This window comes from Hemitrygon akajei, chromosome 4, assembly GCF_048418815.1.
Source record: "Hemitrygon akajei chromosome 4, sHemAka1.3, whole genome shotgun sequence".
NCBI classification, from domain to species: Eukaryota; Metazoa; Chordata; class Chondrichthyes; order Myliobatiformes; family Dasyatidae; genus Hemitrygon; species Hemitrygon akajei.
In genome coordinates this window covers 57,745,940-57,768,390 of record NC_133127.1, presented here as the reverse complement: position 1 = coordinate 57,768,390, position 22,451 = coordinate 57,745,940, and the positions used below count along the sequence as shown (strand labels likewise).

At 40.8% G+C, this 22,451-nt stretch overlaps 1 long non-coding RNA gene across 2 annotated transcripts in view; it reads right to left on the bottom strand.

Annotated features, from left to right (window-relative positions):
- LOC140725912 (uncharacterized) overlaps nt 1-22,451 on the bottom strand; it is a 147,493-nt gene that overhangs the window by 117,165 nt on the left and 7,877 nt on the right. The window lies entirely within an intron of this gene.

The window sequence follows — 22,451 nt, the reverse complement described above, 5'->3', positions numbered from 1 at the left end:
TAGGCAGCCTGTATCTTTTTCCCAGGGTTGAAATATCTAATACCAGAGGCTATGCATTTGATGCTAGATGGGGTAAATTCAAAGGAGATGAGCTGGATACATTTTTACAGAGATTGCGATGTGTAGCAAGAGTGATGATAGAAACAGAGGTTTTCAAGAAGTTCTTAGATAGGCCCATGAATAAGCAGGAAGATATGGAATCTGTGTAAACAGAAGGCATTTGATTAGTAATTTAATTATTTCCTCACAACATTGTTGGTTAAAGGGCCTTTTGCTGTGCAGTACTGTTCTATGTTCTATTTCCAGCATTCTGAAGGATATGCAGAAGGAATTAGAAATAAAATTTACAATAAATTGTGTTCAACTATGATTGTAATTCTCTGCTTAAAAGATGTAATTTTGGTAAGGTGCTTGTCTCTGTTCAAGTCTCATTCATTAATTGATCTTCTCAACACATTTTTCATTCTTGCAACAAATACAAGCTTGTACTCTAACTCACGTTGACTTCACTGGTTGCAAAAATTAGTCTTGTCAACATTTCAATGTACTAGCTTCACACAGAAGAGTTTGAAAAAATTCCAATGCACCATGAGAAGACAAGAGAAGTTAACAGAGTTTATCTTCTGTGTATGTGAAGTTTACTCAACCACATCATGAAACAAATTATAATGGTGTTCTAGCTATTAAAGCAATGTTACAACAATTTTTCTTAGAAATATTATGTTAATTTGCAATTATTTATTTTTTAAGCACTGAAAAGAATTTTGTTAGTTACACATAAAGCTCCTTTCTACTGCAAAATATATTACTTTTCATTACTATAATTAATCTTGAAATCTCTGAATAATGCATTATTCTTTCATGACAAAATTTTAGATGTAATATAGGTTATTAATGTTTTGGTGTTAAATGCTCACAAAGATATCTTATGGAATGAAAAGTGGCAATTTGTTTCAAAGTAACATTGTAGGCAGATCTATTGTTCCCTAGTGAGAATGTGTTTTAATCCAAGGAATGTAACCTAAAGAGTAACTGTGTAGTATCATCATTCCAGTGCTGCCACCTGCTCACCCTCTCCATATGTCATTCATCTGTGTTTGAACAATGTGCTTAAGGCTGTTTTTCAATATCCTGTATCATAGATTGTTGAGAAGATGCTTAATATATCAGAGCAAAGCTGTCAAATTAACTAGCCAATGAACTACCGGTAGTAGTTTAGTGAATGGTGGAGCCTTTCCATCTTCTACAAAATCTTTCCTCTATCTTGAGTTTCCTCCTGAGGTTTAAAGGAAAATTTGGGTGAACTTTATTTGGGAAATGTGGATCTCCCTGGGACCATTCAGAAAAATGAAGGCTGGAATCTCAAATAGTTTGATATTTGGAACAAATCTTAGGATATTTTCATAGAACAGAATGCAGTCAATGCAATTCCTTCAGAAGCCTTGAGAGTACCAATATTTACGAGAAAATTATCCTTCCCTTTTAAGAAATGTATGGAAGTCCTTTTGAAACAAATTCTTATCAATTTGATCCCTGCTCTGGCAAAAAGTACAAGAAAATAAGAGCAGGAATCAACCATGAGGCTCTTCAAGCTTGCCTGACAATTCAACATAATCACAGCTGGCCTCTGCTTCTTTTTGGGGCCACCTCTCCATGCTTCTCTATTCCTCAATCTATCAAATATTTAAATATTAAGACCTTCATTTTAAATACCTCTGATGATCCGGTTTCCATCATCTGCTGAGAAAGAGAATGCCAGAGATTCACTAACTTCTGCAAGAGTTTTCTATGTAATCCAGTTTCAAATGACCAGCTCCTTATCTTGGAGTAATGACTCCTTGTTTGAGACTCTCCACACCTGAAAAGATCTCAACAGCTACCGTGTCAAGCCCCCTTTGGATCTTACACATTTGAAGAAGGTCACATGATGTTCTTCTATACTCCAAGGAATACAGGCTAGAGCAGTCCTCTCACCCTAGAGCAGAGGTGTCGACCTCAATTGCACATGGGGCCAAAACTCAAAGCACACTTTAGGTCGCGGGCCGAACAGGATAAACATTTATTGAACACACTAAAACTAAACATTTTTTGAACATAAATATGAATAAAAACAGACAGGAATATTATTCCAGAAAAAATAAACTAAAACTTTAAATAACTTAAATATTTTGCTCTCCATAAAAATATCTCCTGTCAGTATTATACAAGTTAGAAATATGAGCATGCTGCAAAAAAAACCTGAAAATATAAATAAAATTTGTGCTTTTCAGCAAAAGTTAAAACAACAACAAATCAAAACACTTAGTTTTCTTTGCTCTTATGCCGTTTTGTCAGAGCTGGATGCTTGGCATCTTTTCTTGGCAATAAGTTCGTTCAGGTTTGGTGTAAGGTTCTGTGTTGTGGAGATTCTCAGGATGGACTGCAGGTGTTCATCAGTGAGACAACTCCTGTGTGATGTTTTGTTAATCTTCATCACTGAGAAAAGCTTCTCACACAGATATGTGCTACCAAACATGCACAAGGTTCGAGCCGCATGTAGACGGAGCTGAGGCATTGCTTCAGGAATGGAGCGAATAAACTGTAGGGGCCCTGCAGTGTCGTACTTTGCCTTTAGTGTCCCATTACACTGCAGCTCTATCAGCTCCATCTGAATCTGTACAGGTGCAGTTTCCATGTCGACGGCAAATGGGTTGCGAAGCAGCTCGAAATTAATTTTTTGTGCTTCAAAGTCATCAAAGCGCCGTGCGAACTCAGTGCGAAGTGCGCTCAGTTTATCAGCAAAGTGCGCATTTGGGAACATCATTGCGCCGACCTGGTTCAACATTACTTGGCAACAGGGAAAATGAGGCAAGTTGCACTGGTGCATTTGTGTCTCCCATAAGAGCAGCTTCACTTGAAATGCCTTCACTTTTCTCTTCGTCATTGTTAGGGGTTAGCTTTGACTTCAGAATAGCGTTGTATACAGCAACAGACGCTTGACGCGGGAATGTTCCCGGGTAGCCTATCGGCAGCTGTTGTGCTGCATTATGGGATCTGTAGTTTGTGTGTTATCAGCGCTTCATATCGCCGGGCCATTAATAATTAAAATAATAGATCTATCTAAAATGATCTCGCGGGCCGGATATAATTGTACGTCGGGCCGGATATGGCCCGCGGGCCTTGTGTTTGACACATATGCCCTAGAGTTTGCATCCTTTCTACTGCCTCCAATGTTACTATAATGTTTAAGTAAAGGGAATCAAAACCACGTACACTATTTCACTCACCAATACCCTGTAAAATTACAATAAAACCTCCCTATTTTTAAAATCCAATCCCTTTGCAATGAATGCCAAAATGTTGCTTGCCTTCTTATTTGACCCACCTGCTTGCTTTTAGTGATTCATGTGCCTAAACACCTAGATCCCCCTGTACTTGACTTATTTGCAGCCTTTCTTCATTTATATATTGATCTGCCTTTTGAGTTCTCTTACTTAAGTGTCTAACCTCATTCTTGTCTACATAAATCTCCACTTGCCAGTCTTTTGCCCACTCATTCAATTTATCTATATCTCGTTGCAGAATCACAACATGTGGTTCCCCTATTTTCATATTAGAAAACTAGAAATACTGTTCCTTCTTCCAGGTCACTAGTATAAATAGTGAACAATGACGGTCAAGCATTGATCCCTGTGATACTTCGCTAGTTACCACCTTCTAGTCTGAAGAAGTCCCATTTATTCCAAATCACTGTTCTCTATGATGTAGCCAATTTTCAGTCCGTTCCAACACACCTCCACCAATGCCTTGGCCTTCTAATTTGTGGACCAGACCCCTTCATGGCATCTTATCAAACCCTCTTTTGGAGATCTAAATACACTACATCTACAGTTTCCTCTCTACCAAAATTGCCGTCACATCCTCAATGATTTGAGCAAATATGTCAAACATGATTTAACTTTCATCAGATTTAGAAAGCAAAAAAAAACAAGGAATCCCTGACACAGCTTGCATGATGCTGTAATTCATGAACAAAATACACCCTTGTTTAATATGAAGCTTGTTTAATATGAAGCTTTTGCCCTGCTCTTACCATGGCTGCAAATGATATGAAACTGATCTTTTCATTTAAAAAATTCCGGGGAGTGTCCAAGAAAGAATGTAGCATTCAAATATTTCAGTTGAAATATATGAGTATTAATTTTATCGGGCCTTAAACGGAATCAATGATTTTTTTAATTACTTCATTTACATACTGCTGTTGTGCCTCCATTTACATAATGAAATATTTCTACGGGCAACTTTTTTACAACATGAAGAATAGTAACTCATCATTCAAATGATTTATGGCCATGTCTTAGAAAATAATAAAGCCCGGAAGAGGTTTAAGACTTGGTAGCAATTCTTTGCCTAGTATGTAGAATGTTCAATTTGATAGGTCCCATGTTTATACTTAACACATTATGACCTTGCTCCAAAGCAAAAAGTTTGGAGAGAGGTTATACTGTCTCTCCAATCCTCACTGGTTCTGCCAGTGATGGACAAGTGCCAGCTGAATCTTAAGCTGATTTCGTAAGTATTTGGTAAAACACCAGAAAGTATTTCATTTTGTAACTAAAGGCACTGAATACCTGTACTGATTGAATGGGCAAAAATCTGATAGTAACAAAATGTGTACTGACAGCCCCGAGTTACGTGCAGGACACAATATATTACTGAGCCTACAGCAGGAACACATTGCAGCCTTCCAGACTCAATATTGAGCTCTGCAACTTCACATCACTAATCTTCTTTCCATTTGATGCTGGCTCATTTCTCTTGCTCCATTAGCACAGTTTGTCTTGCTACACAAGTCCGATCGCCTTGCACTTGGCACTTAGAATCAGTCATAAAGTTATACAGCAAGGAAATAGGCAACTCATCTGTGCTGGCCAAGCTGCCTACCTAGTTAATGTGGCCCATATCCCTAAATCTTTCCTATTCATGTGCCTGTCCTGGTAGATTTTAAATGTCAAAATTGTACCTGCATCTACCACTCCCTCTAGCAGCATATTCCACACACCAACATACCCAGATCTTCACCCTCCAACTTCCTTCATTCAACACTTTTATTGAATTAGTTCTAACTGTAACCAATAATCCATTGACTGGATGACCTTGACAACTTATCCTGGAAGAAACCTTGGCCTCACCCTATTCCTTTCCATCCCTGGCTTATCTTCTCTGAATTTAAAACAAATTCCATTTTACTCTGTCCCAATTCTGACAAAGAATGTTTAACTTGTGTCACACTGTTTCAGAGTATGAGTATTCTATTATTGTTTTACAATGGCATTAACACATTAATTAACTCACAATTACCTTTCTCTGTATTTCATATGATATTCATGTTCAATTATTATAGTCTTGGCAGCCTTAATTTTATTGTTAAAAATAATTGTGCCACATTATATTGTAATGGTAAAAGACCAAATGCTAAAACTACTGCTTTGCAAATTTCTGTTAATAGGATGAAGTTTTCTATTTCTGTATCATAATATTGTACTATTATATTATAAAATTTGCTTTTCATTTCACAGTTTAGGGGAAAAAGCATTCCCTAAATTTCCAAAAGTTTTTGTATACAGTTGAGCTTTATAAACAGTTAGCAGGCATGTTTGTGGCCAATAGAACATAGAATAGTACAGCACATTACAGGCCCTTCAGCCCACAATGTTGTGCCGACCCTCAAACCCTGCCTCCCATATAAACCCCCCACCTTAAATTCCTCCATATACCTGTCTAGTAGTCTCTTAAACTTCACTAGTATATCTGCCTCCACCACTGACTCAGGCAGTGCATTCCACGCACCAACCACTCTCTGAGTGAAAAACCTTCCTCTAATATCCCCCTTGAACTTCCCTCCCCTTACCTTAAAGCCATGTTCTCTTGTACTGAGCAGTGATGCCCTGGGGAAGAGGCGCTGGCTATCCACTCTGTCTATTCCTCTTAATATCTTGTACACCTCTATCATGTCTTCTCTCATCCTCCTTCTCTCCAAAGAGTAAAGCCCTAGCTCCCTTAATCTCTGATCATAATCCATACTCTCTAAACCAGGCAGCATCCTGGTAAATCTCCTCTGTACCCTTTCCAATGCTTCCATATCCTTCCTATAGTGAGGCAACCAGAACTGGACACAGTACTCCAAGTTTGGCCTAACTAGAGTTTTATACAGCTGCATCATTACATCACGACTCTTAAACTCTATCCCTCGACTTATGAAAGCTAACACCCCATAAGCCTTCTTAACTACCCTATCTACCTGTGAAGCAACTTTCAGGGATCTGTGGACATGTACCCCCAGATCCCTCTGCTCCTCCACACTACCAAGTATCCTGCCATTTACTTTGTACTCTGCCTTGGAGTTTGTCCTTCCAAAGTGTACCACCTCACACTTCTGCAGGTTGAACTCCATCTGCCACTGCTCAGCCCACTTCTGCATCCTATCAATGTCTCTCTGCAATCTTTGACAATCCTCTACACTGTCTACAACACCACCAACCTTTGTGTCATCTGCAAACTTGCCAACCCACCCTTCTACCCCCACATCCAGGTCGTTAATAAAAATCACAAAAAGTAGAGGTCCTAGAACAGATCCTTGTGGGACACCACTAGTCACAACCCTCCAATCTGAATGTACTCCCTCCACCATGACCCTCTGCCTTCTGCAGGCAAGCCAATTCTGAATTCACCTGGCCAAACTTCCCTGGATCCCATGCCTTCTGACTTTCTGAATAAGCCTACCATGTGGAACCCTGTCAAATGCCTTACTAAAATCCATGTAGATCACATCCACTGCACTACCCTCATCTATATGCCTGGTCACCTCCTCAAAGAACTCTATCAGGCTTGTTAGGCACAATCTGCCCTTCACAAAGCCATGCTGACTGTCCCTGATCAGACCATGATTCTCTAAATGCCCATAGATCCTATCTCTAAGAATCTTTTCCAACAGCTTTCCCACCACAGACGTAAGGCTCACTGGTAGATAATTACCTGGATTATCCCTACTACCTTTTTTGAACAAGGGGACAACATTCACCTCCCTCCAATCCTCCGGTACCATTCCCGTGGACAACGAGGACATAAAGATCCTAGCCAAAGGTTCAGCAATTTCTTTCCTTGCCTCGTGGAGCAGCCTGGGGAATATTCCGTCAGGCCCCAGGGACTTATCTGTCCTAATGTATTTTAACAACTCCAACACCTCGTCTCCCTTAATATTAACATGCTCCAGAACATCAACCTCACTCATATTGTCCTCACCGTCATCAAGTTCCCTCTCAGTGGTGAATACCGAAGAGAAGTATTCATTGAGGACCTCGCTCACTTCCACAGCCTCCAGGCACATCTTCCCACTTTTATCTCCAATCGGTCCTACCTTCACTCCTGTCATCCTTTTGTTCTTCACATAATTAAAGAATGCCTTGGGGTTTTCCTTTAGATAGATAGATAGATAGATAGATAGATACTTTATTCATCCCCATTGGGAAATTCAACCCTACTCGCCAAGGCCTTTTCATGCCCCCTTCTTGCTCTTCTCAGCCCCTTCTTAAGCTCCTTTCTTGCTACCCTATATTCCTCAATAGACCCATCTGATCCTTGCTGCCTAAACCTCGTGTATGCTGCCTTCTTCCACCTGACTAGATTTTCCACCTCACTTGGTTCCTTCACCCTACCATTCTTTATCTTCCTCACTGGGACAAATTTATCCCTAACATCCTGCAAGATATCCCTAAACATCGACCACATGTCCATAGTACATTTCCCTGCAAAAACATCATCCCAATTCACACCCGCAAGTTCTAGCCTTATAGCCTCATAATTTGCCCTTCCCCAATTAAAAATTTTCCTGTCCGCTCTGATTCTATCCTTTTCCATGATAATGCTAAAGGTCAGGGAGCGGTGATCACTGTCCCCCAGATGCTCACCCACTGACAGATCTGTGACCTGACCCAGATCGTTACCTAATACTAGATCTAGTATGGCATTCCCCCTAGTCGGCCTGTCAACATACTGTGACAGGAATCCATCCTGGACACACTTAACAAACTCTGTCCCATCTAAACCCTTGGAACTAATCAAGTGCCAATCAATATTAGGGAAGTTAAAGTCACCCATGATAACAACCCTGTTATTTTTGCACCTTTCCAAAATCTGCCTCCCAATCTGCTCCTCGGTATCTCTGCTGCTACCAGGGGGCCTATAGAATACCCCCAGTAGAGTAACTGATCCTTTCCTGTTCCTGACCTCCACCCATACTGACTCCAAAGACGATGCTGCTACATTACCCACCCTTTCTGCAGCTGTAATAGTATCCCTGACCAGTAATGCCACCCCTCCTCCCCTTTGTCCCCCCTCTCTATCCCTTTTAAAGCACTGAAATCCAGGAATATTGAGAATCCATTCCTGCCCTGGTGCCAGCCAAGTCTCTGTAATGGCCACTACATCATAATTCCATGTATGTATCCAAGCTCTCAGTTCATCACCTTTGTTCCTGATGCTTCTTGCATTGAAGTACACTCACTTTAGCCCTTCTACCTTACTACCTTTACACCCTTTATTCTGCTTCTCTTTCCTCAAAGCCTCTCTATATGTTAGATCTGGCTTTACTCCATGCTCTTCTTTCACTGCTCTATCGCTCCGGGTCCCATCCCCCTTGCAAATTAGTTTAAACCCTCCCGAACCATGCTAGCAAACCTACCAGCAAGGATATTGCTCCCCCTCGAGTTCAGGTGCAACCCATCCAATCTGTACAGGTCCCACCTTCCCCAGAAGAGATCCCAATGGTCCAAAAATCTAAAACCTTGCCCCCTGCACCAACTCCTCAGCCACACATTCAACTGCCATCTCCTCCAATTCTTACCATCACTATCATGTAGCACTGGCAGCAATCCTGAGAATGCCACCCTTGAGGTCCTGTTCTTCAGCCTTCTGCCTAGTTCCCGAAACTCACACTTCAGGACCTCATCCCTCTTCCTGCCTATCTCGCTGGTCCCAACATGTATCACGACTTCTGGTTGCTTTCCCTCTCGTATCAGGATGTCATGCACCCGGTCAGAGACATCCGGGACCCTGGCACCCGGGAGGCAACAAACCATACGGGTTTCCTTCTCACGTCCACAAAATCTCCTGTCTGCTCCCCTGACTATAGAGTCTCCAATGACAACAGCTCTCCTCTTCTCCGTCCCATCCTTCTGCACCACAGGTTCAGACTCAGTGCCAGAGGCCCTGCCACCGTGGCTCACACCTGGTCGGTCGTCCTCGCCAACAGCATCCAGGATGGTAAACTTATTATTCAGGGGAATGGCTACAGGGGTGCTCTGCACTACCTGTCTACTCTCCTTCGCTTCCCCCCTCGGACTGTCACCCAATGACCTGCTTCCGGTAGCCTAGGTGTGACTACCTCCCTGTAGCTCTCATCTATGACTGCCTCATTCTCCCTTATGAGTCAAAGGTCATCCAGCTGCTGCTCCAGATTCCTCACACGGTCTTCCAGACCGCCCAGCTGCAAGCACTTCTGGCAGATGTGACTCTGCCAAAAGAAAAGAGGACATTTCCAAGAATTCTTTAAGCATTCCATTAAAATCCTTGACTATATCTGCATGGGATTTCTATTGACATATCCTCTATCTTGACCAAGAAGATTCATGTCTCTCACATGTTACATACCCTTTTATTGAGGGAATTCCTGGCACTACATATTGTCTATAATTTCTCATTGTTCTGTTGATTTTAATTTCATGGAGCGTATGGTCAGTCACACCATAAGAGCAGCACACCCAGAACCTGAACATTTCATGATCTTCCCAAGCTCATTCTCCATATTGCCTCTCTTTAAAAGTATTGTCTATCGATTTCATTCAAACTGAAACAATTTAAGAAGTGCATTAATACATAAAAAGGTGGTATTTTACTCAGTGATTTAATTTGTTCCTTGGCTTCTCCAGACAAAACATATTCTTTACAGCAAAATAGATCCCTCCTTACTTGACAAGTCTTCTAATGAAGTCTAAATTTAATACACCACTTGGAATTTTAGTTACTATTGTTCATCCATTATCATATGAAACAGCAGTAATGGCATTTCTCCATTGAACTTTGAGACTTCCAAAAGACCATGGAAACCTCAAACAACTGTGCACAGGCATTCTCCCAAATCTACTCTGATTCCTCATCTGGGAGTGTGATGTTACTGCCATTCCTTAAAGCAAACAGTGACGTTTGCAAAGGGTCTACTTCTTTGATAATTTCAATGGAAGGGATTTGATGTGATGAGGGTTTCTCAATATTATTTTAGAAATTCTTTAAAACTTTGTTTTGAAATAGTTTTGGATATGTTGACTATTTTTAAGTATGTTAAGACTTTTTATAATCTTGTTTTGATTTTTTTAAATATTTACTTCTTGTTAGTTTATTGTTCATACTTCATGCTTGATTTTGAATGTCAGAAATATACAGTACAGGCTTCTGAGAGCTTTTACAGTTGTCTGAGTCATTGGTTATGCTCTTAGCTGGCAGTTAAGGTTTTACCTTTATATATATGAGTGAGATTTGTTGGGTATTCACCACCACACTCATGGCTTCCCATGCCTGCCCACCCTCTACCCTGCCTCCAACATTTTTGCGAAGATTTTTACACCAAGTAAATCCTCGCCAAATGGATTTGAAATGGCTCCCTGCTAGATGCACCTTTTCGAGGAAAAACACTTGGAAAGATTCAACTGTGTTCAGAGGTTATCAGTGAGTAAAAGCAACTTCCAGGCTTCAGGGCAGCCACGTAAGGTGATGATTTTTAAAAGTGAAAGTACGGCTTTTAAACAGAGCTGAGTCTGTTTGAATACCACAGAATGCCACATTATTGTGTGATATAGATAGTTTCTTACTTATTTCAGTGAGTGTGTTGTAAAATATACAATAATAAAGTCCTGCTTCACCAGTAACTACATAGAAACAACAATCTGTATTAAATATTTTAACTCTCCCTTCAGTTCCTTATGCCTCTCATTATTTCCTCTCTTTAATTCAACTCGGGTAGTTATTGCATCTGGAAGACAATGGCATATATTTCCATGCAATCAGATAGAAAGACTGATTAACGCAGGATTTCAACATGGAACATTGACTTATATCTTTTGCATCCACAGATGCTGTTTGATCCACCGTCCTGCAGTCTTTTTTGTCTTTATCTCCCTCAGTCCATTCTGTTCAGCCTAATCCAAGCTGATGCTGCCAAGTTTTAGCTCATGTTTTCATGACAACCAAAGATCTACAGATGTACAATGGCGATTATTCTTCCATCAACAGAGCCAAAGTCAGAGGAACTGAATTTAAAACCAAATGTTTGGTTACAATATTAATAGATCATCTGGATATTATGAGTTTTAGTCCAAGAACTCATACAGGCCAGGTTCAACAGTCTACTGAGTGTAGTAATTATGTCCAGTGAAATTTTGTGTATGACGAAGACTTTTCTTTGCAGAAGAACAAAAGTAGATTTCTGAAAATACATCGGATGAATGTGAACTGAGTAGCTGAAATTGCATTCTTTACTATTAATCCTCATTCCTGTTAATTAATTAATTAATTAATTAACAATTAATTAATCCCTGTTTTGCATTGTTTTTAAAATTAACCGATAACTCGTTTGAATTCTTGAAGAGTACAGAGATCCAAGAGCAGTGCTCCAAAAGTGAGCATATACACTACGTCAGATGCTAAAAATCTGAAATTCAAATAGGAAATGCTGATGAAAGATTGGTGACTCAATATGCTAACTCTGTTTTTCACACCATAAATACTGCCAGATATGCTAGACATCTCCAGCATATTCTATTTTTATTTCAGTAGATAGAGAACTCTCCTTTCATTGGTTACAGAGACAATTATCAGGCCTGCACAGGCAGGCACCTCCAGACTCTACACAGCTCACAGACGTCACCTGCCACTCATTCCTAACTCATCATGTGCAGCCTATTTAATGCTAGCTCTCATTCACAGTCCTTGTTCACTTATTGAACCAGCAAGCCTCAATCAGTTGTTCCTTGCCTCGGTGCCTGTTGCAATTACTATCTGTTCTCTCTGGTTTTACGGCCCCTCAAAGCTAGTTATTTTGCAGTATATTATTGAAGTTACCATTCATCGTTGCATCATCTCTGCTGCTCTGCTTTGGGGTCAAGCCTCCCCTACATTTCCTGACAGGATGAGCGACCCAGCAGAGATTGCTTGCTTAAAGGAAGTTGTCCAGTGAGCTGACCACACAATCCAGAAGGCAGGAAACCATTGACCATTCTGCTCACCATTCTCAGCCAACTCTCCATCTTGATAAAGCAACCCCATACCAATCAACCTCCTCCCTCTGAGCCCTGGACCCCAGTGTCCAAACACTTCAACAGATCCCCAACCAACCCAAGGCTGCAACTTCCTGTCCCAGTGCTTCTTACATGTCGAGCTCCAGCCATCTCTGTGTTCTACAGATTGAGCCAAGACTTGGTTCCTCATCTCTGTCTTGACTGGGTGAGCTCTGACCTGGGCTGCTGCTAACTGGAACAATAAATTCACCATTTTCAACAAATATGAGATTTCCCACTGAGATGCACTGCGTTTTCGACCATCAATCCAGTCACTTATGATCCAACTGTCACCGTCCCTCAAGGACACACCTGCTTTCCACATGTCCTCCCTCAAGGCCATTGTGCATGAACCTCTCGACCCCCCCTGAGCCAGTACTTTCAGAGCCTGCTGGATCGTTTCTGCTACTCTGCTTTTGGGTTGAACCTCCTCTACATTTCCTGATATCGACAACTGGGCATGTAGTCTTAAAGATAAAACCTAGATCTTTTGAAGGTAGTAATTTCTTCCCTATTTTGATGTTTGGTCTGAACAACAACTGAGCCTCTTGACCATATCTGCATGGTGAAGTTTTAGTTGCTAGCATGCCTGATAAAGTGGCCACTGGGTGTATATTTTTATAAAAGCCCTCTTATCATTGATGTCTTTAAATCACACAGTTTTGATAACATTAACCAATTTTACATTTGGAATTGAACGTCAAAGCGATCCACATCCCCAATGGAAAGAGTAATACCATTATACTGCAAGATAATACGCAGAAGTAAAATCTTCAGAGGACTGAAGTATAACTAGCCATTACACTTGCAGACTAACTTGTATATTTATATAAAATGTCCCATTGCTCATAACTGTTATCTCTGCGTACACTAAAAGTAAAGGAGAAATAATATGTTGGTATTCAAGCGAGTCCCAATACAATATAGCAATTTATGTCATGCTTTGAATCTCAACCATACAGACAATTCGTAGATGCATTTCCCATAAGAAGAGCTAATATGAAGAAAATGTATTTAACAGCTAATTTCAGGGCAGTATTGGGAAAATCTGAAGGCAGATCAAATGCTACTGTACTGGAATATTGCATATCATTCATCAATATTAAATTCATTCTTAGGATTGGCTATTGGATGGAGAGCATAAATTAGAACACTTGAGTATTACACTGCTCCTTAGCCAAGGATGCAGAGACTAATCCGTTTGCTTTGTTTTGAACAAATAACTTGTATGTTGTGTGATTATATTTGCAATTTATAGCCAACTATCAGTTTTCCTGTAGAGTCCTTGCAACAAACCATTGCTACTGTCCTAGCTAAAACAAACAACCCTCAACAGACTACTCAATTTTCTGGCTGATCACAGTATCATGAAAAATAAATTACCCAATTAAGCTCACCCAGGAGCCCATATTAAGTAACATATAACCTACAGTCAGTCCAGGAAGTTTAGACTCCTTCCATTTAAGCAAGATTGCTCTACCCCTCCTACACATCTTCAATGGCTACGTGATATTATGTTGTATTTAAATTTAGAAAAGATCCACTGCTCAGTCTTAAATTCGAAACAATCTTTTTATGATATTTGGGGACCTTTCCTAAATTACTTTTCCAATTTATAAAGTTTAACAGTGCACAGACTTTTATGTATATTTTTATCTTCTCTTCTCAAGTGAATATGGTTTTATTTCTAATTATCCATTGTCATCCATCAGCTTTTTTCTTTGGTAGTTGGTAGGGGGTTGACTTTATAGATATATATATATATATATATAAATATCTTTTATGATGTATGACCTATCTTTAAATTTTTGATTACAGAGTGGTATTCCTTTATGTGTTATGCTATAACATTTTGATCAATTTTATTACAATATATGAATGTACACAAGTTATGTTGACATGTATCTATGTGTTGCACTCTGTAAATCTTTTTTTTTCTTCTGAATAAAAATATTGTAAAAAGAAAGTCCAGGAAGTTTAAGCTTAAAATTTAATTGGTAGAAGAAATCTGTCCATTAAGGCCATTGGAACGACAGTCAGATTTAAAAAAGGAACTACAAAGGATTTCTATCTTCATTCTAATAAGGTCATGTAATTCAACAAAAGCAGTGGATTAAATTAAACACAATTGATGCTGGAGAACAATTTCACCACTCCTTGTTATTTAATCTAGCCACACTATCCACTCAGTAGCATTACCTTGGTAAAAGAAGATGGAACCTTTTTAATTCTAAGATGGATTTCATTAATATTCCTTTGTTTACTGTGTCAACTTTTCAAACTAACAGATAAAAGAAAGATGTCTGCACTTGTTATACATACAAAATGCTGGAGGTACTGGTGAATCTGAAAACCCACGGAACGTTCACATTGGGATATCTGCTGGAAGGCCCTCAATATGAAAGCGTTAAACATTATGTTTTCATTTCCACAGATGCCGCCTGAATTGCTGAGTATTTTCCAGCATTTCCTGCTTTTAGTACTACTGAAATAACTTTCAATATTTATTTGTGAAACACATTTTATTGTGTATTTAATATTTCAGTAATATTTGAGTAATCTTGTATATATTTTGCTTTTTAAACATTCTTGTTCATTTAAATAATTCATTACATGTTATATGTATAAATATGTGAATAGCTTACTTCATCACACTACAACGTGATATGTGTGCGCCTTCCTTAAAGTAAAAGACATTTCGAACTCCTGTGTCTTCCTTTAAGTGAGTTGAATGCTTTGAAGTTACAAAACATAACACATTTAACAAAATGTTAAATGCTGGAAATATCCAGGAGACCAGACCGAATCTATCAAGACAGAAACTGAGTCGCAGAAATAGTCAGCTGAAGACCTGTTCCTGTGTAGTACTGTTTCATGTTCTACATAAGAATCACACACCATTTTTATGAAGGAAGACTTGAAATTGTATAGGCCATTTGTAAGTCAAAAATAACCAAATAAAGATCTAGCAATCAAATATCAGCTGTGACAGCACCAGTTGGAAGTGAGTCAGATACTATAACGTGAAGTCTAAAATAATTTTGCTCTGTCACAGTTGATACCTTTTAGATATGACATAGAACCAAAGCCCCATCTGCTCTCTCAAGTGGATGTAACAATCACAAAGCACTCAGAGGAAGAACATTATAGATGAGATTTCAGATACTCATACTTCAATCAATACTACTAAAATCTACTATTTGTCATGTCACTTCTTAAGGAAGTTTGATTCAAACAAATTTACTGGTGCATTAGCTATATACAGGACACTTTAAAACAGATATAAAATACCTTTGGATTTCTGAAAGGGAAGTTCAAAGTAATTTTATTATCGAAGTACGTACTGTATGTGTTAGCATTTACTACCTTGAGATTCATTCTCTTGCAGGCATATACAGTTGAGTAAAAAATACAATAGAATCAATGAAAATCTACACACAAATACTGACAACCAACCAATGTGCAAAAGAAGACGGTCTATGCAAATAGAAAATAAATAAATAGACCGATTAATTAATTAATTTATAGATAGCAACATGAGTTGTAGAACAAACATGAGAAAATGTGCTGAAAATGTAAGTACATGTTCAACACAGCATCGTGAGCCGAAGGGCCTGTATTGTGCTATAGGTTTTCTATGTTTCTATGTTTCTAAAATCTGCAGATGCTGGAAATCCAAAGCAACACACACAAAATGCTGAAGGAACTTAGCAGGCCAGGCAGCATCAATGGAAAAGAGTAAATAGTCGACGTTTTGAGCCAAGACCCTTCATTAGGATTGATGCTGACTGTTCACTCTTTTCCATAGGTGAGTTGTAGAATCTTTGAAAGGGAATCCATTGGTTGTGTAATCAGTTCAGAGTTGAGGTCAGTGAAGTTATTCATGCTGGTTCAGGAGCCTGATGGCTGAAGGGTAGTAACTGTTCCAGAACTTGGTGGTGTTGCAACGAGAATGGGTGAACCCAAACACAGGACACTGACACAGAGGTAGCGTAATCAAAAGAGTGTTTATTAATGGTTGCAAGGAAGGCCAGGGAGCGAGGATTAGGCAGAGGAAAGCCGAGGAGTGAGTGAGGCTGGACCGGGGATCGAACCCGGGTAGAACGTGGCGTTTAACCACAGAGCCAGCGGAGAGTGTAGACAGACAGTGGGACGAGGTAGAACTGGGATGCGGACAAAGGGATGAGCATGGCTGGGGGAGAACGGCGGGCAGCATGCCATGCTCCTGTTAACACGGAGAGACAGAGTTAACCCAGGGAAACAACAGCGCGGAAACAAGACTTAGAATACACAATTCTAAGCGGATGAGAGACCGGGTTAACACAGGCAAACAGCGCAGATGAATGGAAGAGCAGGAGGCAGACAAAACTTTTCTTGACACTGGGCGTTGCTGGAGCTGGACAGCAAACAGGAGACAGGCAACAGGAAACACTTACCTTGACACAGATCGGCAAATGGAAAGGCAAACGGCAGGCAATACTTATCTTGACACGGAGAGGTAGAGTTACACAGGTAAACCATGGTACTGAAGTAAAACTTCGAATACACCATTCTAAGCGGCTGGGAAAGTGAATTACCGTACTGGCTGAAGCAACGATCTGGCCACAAGTGGAAGCAAAGCCGAGGTTTTTATGCTGCAGGTTTAGATAAGGATCAGGTGCCACCATCAAGAAGCCCAGGAGAACACAGGGAAAAGGGAATTAGGAGAATAAGAGGAATTAAGAGTCAAGACTGTGACAGGTGGTGTGGGACCTAAAGCTCCTGCACCTCCTTCCCAATGGCAGAAGTGAGAAGATAGCTTGGCCCAGGTGGTGGGGGTCTTGACGATGGATGCTGCTTTCTTCGGGCAGCTCTCCTTGTAGAAATGCTGAATAATAAGGAGGGCTTTGCCTGTGGTGCACTGGGCGATTCACCACTTTTTGTAGGTTTTTCCATTCTTGGGCATTAGTGTTTCCATACCAACACAGATGCCTTGTGCAGGAAGGCACAGAGTCGACTGTACTTCCTTAGAAGGTTGGCGTCATTCAATGTCTGCAGTGAGATGCTGAAGATGTTCTATAGGTCAGTTGTTGAGAGCGCCCTCTTCTTTGTGGTGGCGTGTTGGGGAGGAAGCATTAAGAAGAAGGACGCCTCACGTCTTAATAAGCTGATAAGGAAGGCGGGCTCTGTCGTGGGCAAAGTACTGGAGAGTTTAACATCGGTAGCTGAGCGAAGGGCGCTGAGTAGGCTACGGTCAATTATGGAAAACCCTGAACATCCTCTACATAGCACCATCCAGAGACAGAGAAGCAGTTTCAGCGACAGGTTACTGTCGATACAATGCTCCTCAGACAGGATGAAGAGGTCAATACTCCCCAATGCCATTAGGCTTTACAATTCAACTGCCAGGACTTAAGAACTTTTTTTTTAAAGCTATTATTAATGCTTTTTGAGTTAGTGATTTAGATGCATATCATATTATTACTGAGTTAAGTATTGTATGTAATGAGTTTTTGCTACAACAAGTGTATGGGACATTGGAAAAAATGTTGAATTTCCCCATGGGGATGAATAAAGTATCTATCTATCTATCTATCTATCTATCTACCAGGCCATGATTCAACCAGTCAAGAAACCCTGACAAACTTCAAGTTTGACAGTTCAAACTTCAACTATAGATGCACTCTCCAGTGTGCACCTACAGCAGTCTGCCAAGGCTTTAGATGACATGCTGAATCTGCGCAAACTTCTGAGAAAATAGAGATGCTGCCATGCCTTCTTTGAAATGGCACTTATGTGCTGGTCCCAGAACAGATATTCTGAAATGAGAAATTTAAAGTTACCGACCCTCTCGGCTTCCAATCCCAGAATGAGGACTGGCTCACAGTCCTCCTGTAAATCAATGATCAGATCTTTGTTTTTGCTGATGTTGAGTGAGAGGTTGTTGTTGTGGCACCATTCAATCACCCTCCTAAATACCGATTCATCACCACATTTGATTCGGCCAAGAAGTGGTGTCAGCAGCCAACTTAAATGTGGCATTGGAGCTGTACTTAGCCTCACAGCCGTAAGTATAAACATGTAGAGCCGGAGGCTGAGAAACAGCCTTGTAAGGCACCTGCACAGAAGGTGATTGTGGAGGAGATGTTGTTGCCAGTCTGTGCTGACTGAGGTCTGCAAGTGAGGAAATTGAGGTCCAGTTGAACAAGAATGTATCGAGGGCTAGGTCCTGGAGGTATATGATTATTTTTGTGGAGATGATAGTGCTGAACGCTGAGCTGTTGTTAATGAAGAGCATTCTAATGTGTGCATCTCATTGTTGACCAGTTGTGGCAGTCGGCAAATTGGTGCAGATCCAAGCCACTCCTCGGGCAGGAAGTGCTTCATGACCACTTCATCACAGTGGATGCAAGTGTTACTGGATGTTAGCCTTTGAGGCAAGTTACCATGTTCTTCTTGGGCACCAGTACAATTGAAGCCTGCTTGAAGCAGCTGGGTACCTGAGACTGCCAAAGCGAGAGGTTAACGATATTGGTAAACACTCTGGCCAATTGATCAGTACAGGTCTTCAGTACTTGGGCAGGTACACCACCTGGGCCAGATGCTTTCCGTGGGTTCACCCTTCTGAAGGATGATCTCACATCAGCTCAGAGAATGAAATCACAGGTTGTCAGGGGCCACTGGAGTTCGTGAAGGCGTTCCATGTTTTATTGATCAGAAGGGGCGTAAAAGGCATTGAGCTCATCTGGGAGCAAAACCTTGATGTCACATATGTTTTATGTTAGAATGTAAAAAATACTATGTTAAATAAATCATTTTTAATTTTTTTTGAACTGTTTCCATCCTTTGAAAAAAAAATTCTAAAAGTCTTAGGAGAGATGAGAAAATGCTTACCTTGGCTACCTTAGTCAAATCAATGTATTTTTTCAGTGCTGATCACTGGCGTTTGGTGTCAAAAGGATGGTACTCCTGTCATTTGCTTTCAACTTACCTCTTGAATTTACGGGAATATCTCTGTTTGCTAATCCTAGTCACTAATCTTGGTACTGATCCAATGTGGTGAGCTCCTCATAAATTCAAAGTCCTTCAGTTACATTTCACCTGAGATTGAAATGAATCTGCAGTACTTAGGATATACACTACTGGAAGTTAGTGCATTGTTGGAATACTGTTTACTCAAAGTTATCATTTTCTATTGACTTCTCAGCAGATAAGACACTTACCTTCCAATTACAAGTCTCTCTCTGAATTGCTTGGTGTCTGCATTGAGCCATCATGCCAAGTAGTTGACTTTCAAGCAAATATCTATACAAGGAAGGTCACTGGACCTTTCAGGGTGAATTATAGTGTTCTTCTTAGCCGTTCCCTTTGGGATTGAGGATAACTTGCTTCCAACCCAATTTTGTGGATTAAGCAATGGCTAATAACAATACTGCAAGAAATTGCCAACTATATTGTAAGAAACTGCCGACAGTTTCATCTTCCTGCTACATTGGAACCTCTGCACTCCATTCCGTCGTGTCCCACCTGGAGAATGGTGCCTCATATGGAAAGATCCAGCTTGGTGTTTAGTACAATCATACCTCAGGAGCTGGTGGGTAAACTGTCATATAACCATATAACAATTACAGCACGAAAACAGGCCATCTTGACCCTTCTAGTCCATGCCGAACACTTACTGTCACCTAGTCCCACCGACCTGCACTCAGCCCATAACCCTCCATTCCTTTCCTGTCCGTATACCTATCCAATTTTACTTTAAATGACAATATCGAACCTGCCTCTACCACTTCTACTGGAAGCTCATTCCACACAGCTACCACTCTCTGAGTAAAGAAATTCCCCCTCGTGCTACCCCTAAACTTTTGCCCCCTAACTCTCAACTCATGTCCTCTGGTTTGAATCTCTCCTACTCTCAATGGAAATAGCCTATCCACATCAACTCTATCTATCCCCCTCATAATTTTAAATACCTCTATCAAGTCCCCCTCAACCTTCTACGCTCCAAAGAATAAAGACCTAACTTGTTCAACCTTTCTCGGTGACTTAGGTGCTGAAACCCAAGTAACATTCCAGTAAATCTTCTCTGTACTCTCTCTATTTTGTTGACAACTTTCCTATAATTCGGTGACCAGAACTGTACACAATACTCCAAATTTGTCCTCACCAATGCCTTGTACAATTTTAACATTACATCCCAACTCCTATACTCAATGCTCTGATTTATAAAGGCCAGCATACCAAAAGCTTTCTTCACCACCCTATCCACATGAGATTCCACCTTCAGGGAACTATGCACCATTATTCCTAGATCACTCTGTTCTACTGCATTCCTCAATGCCCTACCATTTACCATGTATGTCCTGTTTTGGTTATTCCTACCAAAATGTAGCACCTCACACTTATCAGCATTAAACTCCATCTGCCTTCTTTCAGCCCACTCTTCTAACTGGCCTAAATCTCTCTGCAAGCTTTGAAAACCTACTTCATTATCCACAACGCCACCTATCTCGATGGATTTTAATTCCTCGTTCTGTAACTGGATCTTGCACTTCTTGACAGAAGACCACAGTCAGTTCATATTGGCAGCAACATCTCTAACTCCATCACGCTGAGCAATGGAGTCCCTCAAGGCTGTGTATTCATCCTGCTGCGGTTCACATTACTGATGCATGAGTGTACTTCCATATCCAGCTCAAAACGAATTATCAAGTTTGCTGATAACAGTAGTTGGCCTCACCAACAATAACAACAAGAGGGCATCCAGAGAGCAGGACGATCAGCTTGTAGAATGGTGCGAACACAACAACTCGAGTCCCAAAGTGGTCAAGACTAAAGAGGTGAAGGTGGATGCTGATCACTCCTCACTGCACATAAACAGCTCTTCCATAGCGAGGGTTAGGACAGCAAGTTTCTAGGAATACAGATAATGGGCGATCTCACCTAGTCCCTCAACAGCACTTTTTAGTCGAGAATGAACAGCAGCATCTCCACTTCCCAAGGAGATTAAAGTGAACGGGGCTCCCCAGCACAATCCCATTCTAACCAATATTTACAGGAGCACCACTGAGAGTATCCTGACCAGCTGTTTCATCATCTGGTAGAGGAATTGCAAGGCATCTAATGGCAAGACCCTACAAAGGATTGCAATGACTGCTGAGAGGATTATCGAGGTCTCTCATTTACCCCTCTGAGATATTTATCAGGATTGCTGTGTACAACGGGTCCTTAGCATTGTCAAGGATCCCTCCCATGCCACCCCCACCATCAGGCAGGAGGTACTATAGCATCGGCCTGAGGGTCCGGCTCGTATTTGGAAGCCTGGGATCTCGGGGCTCTGGAGACGGTTGGATCGAGGGTCAGTGTCATGGCAGCAGACCCATGTGTCATTGGGGGAGTCGGAAAATCTTCTGCTGTGTGCCTGAAGTCCCGAGATCTTTGCAATCTTCGGGCATAGAGCTCGAAACAAGTGACATAATGGACTTTTAACATCGTAAACCAGTGAGTTGTTTGTTATGTCTCCCCACTCACTGGGAAAATGGAGAACCTCCTTCTCCCTTATTAGGGACAGAGAGAACCTGTGGGATGTCGAATGCCAGTGTGAAACGCAAAGTCTTTGGGGTAACTGCAAGTCTATGTCTTTGCTATTGCTTTGCTCACACTTGAGTGCTATGCTTGCTTTTTAATTGCCAGTGGGGGGAGGGGATATTGTTGCACACTGCCATCTTGCATGCGGGAGGGGGAAGCTGGGGGGGGAGTTCTTTGGGGTTTTCTTTGGGGTTCTCACATTTGGCTGTTGCTCATTCTTTGGGGCACTTCTCCATTTTCGTGGATGTTTGCAAAGAAAAAGCATTTCAGGATGTATATTGTATACATTTCTCTGACATTAAATTGGACCTTTGAACCTTTGACTGTTATGATGAGAAGCAGTTTCTTTACCTAAGCCGTGAGACTACTGAAATCCCTTCCACCACCCAGATCTCATCACTTACCAAGCAACAGTAGCATTACTCTGTTTACTTTTTAACTTGTGTCAGAAATACACTTCATGTTCAATAGATTTTATTATTTGTTAATTTATTTGTGGTAACATTACTATGTGTTGTA